The 5,437-nt window shown below is 38.1% G+C and overlaps 1 pseudogene; it reads right to left on the bottom strand.

Moving 5' to 3' along the window:
* Positions 1–2,877: 2,877 nt before the first annotated feature.
* LOC147273449 (dynamin-related protein 4C pseudogene) lies at positions 2,878–5,110 on the bottom strand (annotated as a pseudogene).
* Positions 5,111–5,437: the final 327 nt, after the last annotated feature.

Genomic DNA, 5,437 nt, shown 5'->3' with positions numbered 1-5,437 from the left:
TAGATTAAATACAGATGTTTTAAATACATTCAAACATCTATTTACAGAAAAAATCCGATATGTAACATAGCATGTAGATCAGTTTTGGGAGCATAAAATGATATCTAAGGTAGTTTACATATCAAAAATCACATAAAATACGATGTAGAAACAATGTGTTTCCTATCTTTAATATCAGTTTCAGAATCTTAATTCATCAGAAAATTGGAGAACTGATATTTAAAGGACCCATTGGACATTAGAATTTAAACAAAAAAGATGTCTAACCTCATTATAGATATCAGTATAAAACTGATATCTTAAGTAGGTACATTAGATATCGTCTGCCTAGACATCGCCCGAAAACATGAAAAGACATCAGTTATTCACTGATATATAAAGGGGGTATTTGTTGTAGTGAGTTGAGAACGCTACTATCTACATGCCTACTTGAAACAAGTAGAGAGCTCAGACAAAAAAGAAGCAAGTAGAGAGATCCATTAATTTCATCACTACTTTGTATAACATGTATGATATATATATATATATAACTACGAGTCTAAGACATAATAATTAATTTTATTACTCACAAAACAAAGAAAAAGTGGACATCCTTTGCATACTGTGAACATCCCATGGTAGAAATTAAGCTAGCTATTGATGATGACTTACCCGGCCATGATGTGAAGCTGCAGTTCTTGCTGAGCTTCTGCCATGCCAAGCTGAGAACAAGTTCCACAGACACACGGAGTTAATGACTGAATTGGGGGAAAGAGTAGGAGAATACTGTTCATCGATCCATCTATCCTTTCATATCATGGAATTATTGAGTGATGAGTCTGATGACTGATGAGTGTGTCCACTAGCAAGTAACAACATTAACAATTAAAATAAATACGAGACAAATTTTATATATTATATATATTTTTTCTTTTACAAAATAAATTTGTTCAAGACCATTAGATTTTTAGTTCTTTGACTTTATATATAACAAATCGGAATGGCTTTTACGAGGGAATAATTGTGAAATTTGAGACACTAGCTGTTTTATAAGAGTCCTTCGATTAATTCAATGTCACATATTTTTATTTACTTAAAACCTATACCAATTTGGCTTTTTTACAAATCACTCACCTGAACTATACCCCGATTTGTAAGTCACTACTTAAATTAAAAATTGAATCAATCTCCATCTAATTCCATCAATATATCTGATAAAAATAAAGATATATTGGTCTTTCCAAGTAAATTTTAAGGGATATTTTGGTCTTTTTGTTTTTTGGGTGGGAGTGGCTGGGTTGCTGGGCTCAATTTTTTTTTTGTTTACGTTTTTTCATTTTTTATTTATATATTTAATAATAAAAAATTAATTTGAAAAGATTAAAATATCTTTATTTTTAACTGAAATATTGACGGATCTAGACAAAGATGATACATTGCAATTTTTTTTTCTTTTAATTTAAGTAATAGATTAATTTAATTTTTGATTTAGATAGTAATTTAAAAATCGAGATATAGTTCAAATGAGTAATTTGTAAAAAAAACCTACCAATTTTATCACCCAATAACTCACCCTTAAAAAAACATCACTCAAATCCATTTTATTCCTCATCCTATTTTTTTTTTTTTTACTCCATATCACCATACGGTTCACCCTATAGTCTATAGTCTATACCCTCCATTTTATTACTACGGCGAGTGGGTTATACCCGCGCCACTGATGATGGTCCTTACTTTCTGGGTTGTGGCCTCTTCGGCTCTGGTATTGCTTTCGCCGGCCTTTTTAACCAACACGAAAAAAATAGGGATGACGCTAGAGAAATTTGGGTGTTTGAGGCTAATCAAAATGTGAAACCCAACTCGCGCATCAACCCCTTTCCAATGCTTAAGAGTTTCAATTATGACTTTGATGGTTTTGGTGGAGCTGCAAGGCAAATCAAGTATGACTTTGATGGTTTTGGTTACGATCATTTTCCAGAGCACAATACCAAGGGCTTTCTTCTTTTCATAACGTTTGAATATGAAGTCACCAAATCGGACTTCCTCGTCGGTTTATTTACATTTTTACATATATAATTTATCAGTGATTTTCTCTCAATTGCAAGTGTCTCAATGATCAATTCTTGTTTGCAAAGTATACAACAATAAAGTTGTTAATCGTGCATTAATGCCACTTGTTTTATGCAATGTAATCAATTAAAATATGCTTAATTTTCCTTTCACTTATGTCTAGAGTTTGTGAAGTAGTGAAGGGTTATAGGCTAATGTTGTTATGTAATCAAGCCTAGTAACTAGAATTCTGAAGCTTGTTGATGGAATATAGGACAGATATTTTCTTTCTTTCTTTCTTTTATTTGATAATTCTAGTTACATATTTCAATATGTTTTGCAGTTTGGAACTATGCACCTGTTTCTGTCAATCAAATAGTTGGTGGTGGCTGTTTTCATTTGATTGTTACTGCTTTATTGACTGCTTGGGTTTTTCTTTTCTTTGTTTCGGCTTTGCTATTTCTGGTGGCTGTTTATGCTGGGCTTTGCCCTTTGTAATTCTTTCTTTGGTTTAATAGATTGTTTATTTTCGGAAAAGAAAAGAAACAATGGTACAAATAAAGCAGCACAACACTAGGATTAGCAGCAAATCAACAACATACATTAATAAAAGACTTGACAAACCTAAGATAACTAGATTAGCAAACACTTCAAGCCAAAAGAAAAGAATTACAAAGGAATCACCACTCCACGCGACGGAATCACCACTCCAAGCCGCGCCTTCTTGGCCGGAATTTCTTCAAATTCCGGCGGTATTTTCCGTCGACCCAAGTATCAAAGTTTATCCTCTCTTCATTCTCCATCTAATTATATAAATGGATTGGGTTGTTGCTTAAAACTGAAAACCCTCTATCTCGCTGCCCTCTCGCCACCCATTCGTCGCACCATGTCAGTCAAGGCCCATACCGAGCCGAGGCGACCGAAAATGCCGGTCAAACCGAGTGCAGGTTTACCGGCATTCCGGTTCCGGTCTCGGTAAACAAAAGGGTCATCCGAGGGGGGTCCGGTTGGTTGCCGGTTTGAGGTTCTTGGTTCGGTAACCAGACCGAACTCACCCCTAGAAATCTTACCCACAACCTCTTTGGAATCCTTGAGCTTTTTGATGCTCTTCTTGAGCTTCTGACGCTTCGCTGCAACTGATGGAGATTCCTCCAACATTCTCTCAATCCCATCACCATAAGGCCCCATGAACTCATTCACAATCTCCATCTCTATGTCTTTGTTCACCAGGGTTGCAACACTCAGCTGCAAATGCAATGCCATGCAATCAACCAACCTCCTCAGAACAATCTTCCAATACGCAGTAATCCGCATTTTCAAGTCAAAAGCCTGAGATAGATCAACATGTCGGTACTGCTGAAGAACTCCAATTTGAACCGCCCCAATACCCTCTACTGTTATCTCAGAGCGATTGTCATCATCTAAGACTGTCCTGTTGAATTCACTCTGTCCACACATCAGCCTTTGCAATTCAGATACATATTCTGGATGACATGTATAATCAGTATGCTTCTCCATTTCCACCATCTCCTCCATCCACTTAATCGACCTTTCTTTCATCTTGGCAATTAGACTATGGCCAGCTCGTCTGGTACACATCTGAAGCTGATGATAGTTATCAACATTACGCATTAACACCGAAAGAACCACTTCCTCAATGTAATTCCACACCTGCTCAACAAACCTGATAGGAATGCTTGAAATTCCCTTCACTTTTCCCTGCAAAATAACAAGAAAAGCATTCCGGGGAACAAAATTTGGAAGGCCAATGCCTTTTGATTCCTCCAAAATCTTAATCTCCTCAATCAAGAAATTACTTTTGGGGTCACTTTCAGCACAGCTGTGGAGTTCGTGTGCATACTGATTGAGCATCTCCACCAGCCGAGCAGTGCAATGCATGTGTTTCTCATCTGGGTACTCATCAAGATGACAGGCTATTCTTTCGACAACCCAATGATCTGCATAAAAGCAGTCATGGCCTCAGCAACAGAAGACAGGCTCTTTGGCATTTTGTTGAGCTCCGAGAGATAATGACTCAGCTTGTCATTGATCTTCTTCTCAATCTCCGGCAAGAGTCTAGCAATGCTAGTGGCTTGAATTTGCACCAACTTTTGGGCCAAAACTGAAATCCCAACCATAGATTTGTCAATCTTTGAAAGCCGAGGATCAGTTTCAAAGAGTCGGTCAGAAATAGCCCTTGCCTCCGCATAGCTTTCATCACCAATCCGATTCCTTACACAGACATAACCAAGACCAATGTTGACATCATCTGATGTAACCTTGTCTAGTAGCCCGTCAGGTGCCGTATCCACCTTGGTAACCACAGCCAGAGTCCTCTCACCAGTTTTATCCACAATCTGCGACATCTTGATCGATTCACAGGTGGTGAAATCAACATTAGCAGCCAACACATTGAGAATGATGCTCTCGTCTGGTTTTATATAGTCCATGATCATATCTTTGATTTGGAATTCAATATCCGCAGGCTGGCCACGAACAGGAACTCTAGTGATTCCAGGGAGATCCACCATGGTCAAATCCGGAACACCATTCTTTTTCACCAACAGAGTCAATGGGGCTTTAGAAATTGCCTTACCTTCCCCTGCAATCTCATTCGTGGCATTGATAATGTCCTCAGGAATGTGCTCCTCATCAGTACGTTCAACCTTGTCATTGTAGTGCAAGGAAAGCTCTGGTTCAGGTTCGGAGTGGTGTTGGAGCCTCATGATAAGGGGCACCCTGGTACAGATGCCTTGGCCACGTGGGAGGCTGATGCCGGCAAGTGATTCAAGGACGCTGGATTTTCCAGAGGACTGGTCGCCCACCACAACAATGGTGGGGAGCTGAATCCCTTCCTCCATTACCATGAGGGTTCGAAGGTTGTCAATTGCATCAAGCAGAGGACGGATTTTGTCATTGTAGGATGACACAATAGGTGCATGATGTTGTTCTTGTGTTACTGATGATGAGCCTTCATCTTCTACATTCATGGTGCTTGATTTGGTTTTGCAGTCACTCATAATTTCTTTTCAAACTTAGCTAGTCTGGAGAGAAGAGAAGAAGAAGAAAGCTAGTCTGCTACAATGCCTATCTCAGGGATGCCCTTGACTTTTGTCTTATGAATTGTTTCCTACTTACACAGTTACACTCTTTACACTTTTGTGTCATGAATTGGATTTTCCCATTCACACTCTTTTGGAACAATCGATTCCCACTCAAATTCTTTAGTCTTTTTTTTTAAAAAAAAATTTTTTGGCCACTAAATTCTTTAGTCTTTAGTCTTTCTTTAGTCTTTAGTCTTTAGTCTTTATTCGTACACTTTTGTTGGAAAATTGTACGATAAAGGGCTCCACTGATGGAGCTGGTCACGTATACCATTATAACCTATTGGTTGAATCATTTAATCTAG

This window comes from Dryas octopetala, chromosome 9, assembly GCF_963921425.1.
Source record: "Dryas octopetala chromosome 9, drDryOcto1.1, whole genome shotgun sequence".
Classification (NCBI taxonomy): domain Eukaryota; kingdom Viridiplantae; phylum Streptophyta; class Magnoliopsida; order Rosales; family Rosaceae; genus Dryas; species Dryas octopetala.
The sequence above is the reverse complement of the archived record's forward strand: the minus strand, read 5'-3'. Positions and strand labels throughout refer to the sequence as shown.